The sequence below is a fragment of the Limulus polyphemus genome, unplaced genomic scaffold (assembly GCF_000517525.1).
Source record: "Limulus polyphemus unplaced genomic scaffold, Limulus_polyphemus-2.1.2 Scaffold806, whole genome shotgun sequence".
Classification (NCBI taxonomy): Eukaryota; Metazoa; Arthropoda; class Merostomata; order Xiphosura; family Limulidae; genus Limulus; species Limulus polyphemus.
The window spans coordinates 52,007-53,353 of record NW_013666416.1 but is presented as its reverse complement, the minus strand read 5'-3'; positions in this window follow the sequence as shown (position 1 = coordinate 53,353).

The window sequence follows — 1,347 nt, the reverse complement described above, 5'->3', positions numbered from 1 at the left end:
CGGCTAGCGCAGATAGCACTCGTGTAGCTTTGCGCGAAATTCCCAAACAAACAAACAAACAAACAATATGTCTTCTTCACAATTTTTACGTAATTTTTTCAAGCTTAATAATAATGCCCTTCTTATTAGTCTAGTTGAAACTGAACTTTTACTGAATGGAATAAAAATTCCCCGGATAAAAGACAACCAAAAATCATAAAAGAGGTCTAGTGATAACTCGCGAGCTTTTATATAAAAAACTTGCAGCATGCAAAAACAAAAAACAAACAACAACAACAACAAAAAAGCTTTATCACCAAATCGTAAATTTACAATCTGTGATGTGGCAAACAGAAATAAAAGTCCAGATCTCACGACTCTTAATATTTTCTGATTTACGTTTGTAACTTTTTTCGCACATTACTCCATTGTTTATATGAAGTGTCTAGGAACGAGACTTCGGCTTCGTTATAAATATGAGAATCGACAAGCAGTAGGTCAGGCATTTTGGTCCAGTGAAGTATTTGATTTTATTGAAGTGTTTGAATTAATGTTAATTATCCATACTATTCAGCTACTGGATCGATTAACCATGAAATTCTATAAGTAAGTGTATTTTTACGTTAGTCACATTTCGTTAACAGAGCATTTCCGTTTGAATGCGACCTGGCATGGTCTGGTGGTTAGGGCGCTCGATTCGCAATCTGAAGGTCGCGAGTTCGAATCGCACCAAACATGCTCGCCCTTTCAGCCGTGGAGGCGTTAATATGTTACGGTCAATCCCACTATTAGTTGATACAAGGGTATCCCAACCGTTGGCGGAGGATGGTGTTGACTAGCTGCTTTCCCTCTACTCTATCACTGCTAAATTAGGACGGCTACAGCAGATAGCCTTCTTATAGCTTTGCGCAAAATTCAAACAAACCAAACCGTTTGAATGCTATTTGCAACAATGTAGAAACATTAAGAAAGGAATAAACTAATTTGTTACCATTACGTAGACTAGAATGAAAATTATTTTACTAAATAATTTAAAAGAACAACAAAGGAACAATCTTACAACAATACGAAACTTAATGAAGAAGGATCTCCCTCTGGAAAAGCAACACAAGTCACGTATACACAAGTTGCTTTTACAAAATGTTTGTTCAACCATAGCATACCTCAAGCAGCTAGAGAATGAAATGAATAATCAGGTATTCTGTATGAAGATATACTAGTCAAATTATTGGACGCATCGCCTACAGATTCTTTTGTGATTGGATTGATAAAACAGATACTTAGAAGCCACCGTCCTTGCATACTAGATGACTTTTGTTAAGCCTGAAGGATGGAAGGGTATGCTTTGGATATGACAGCTAACTACGG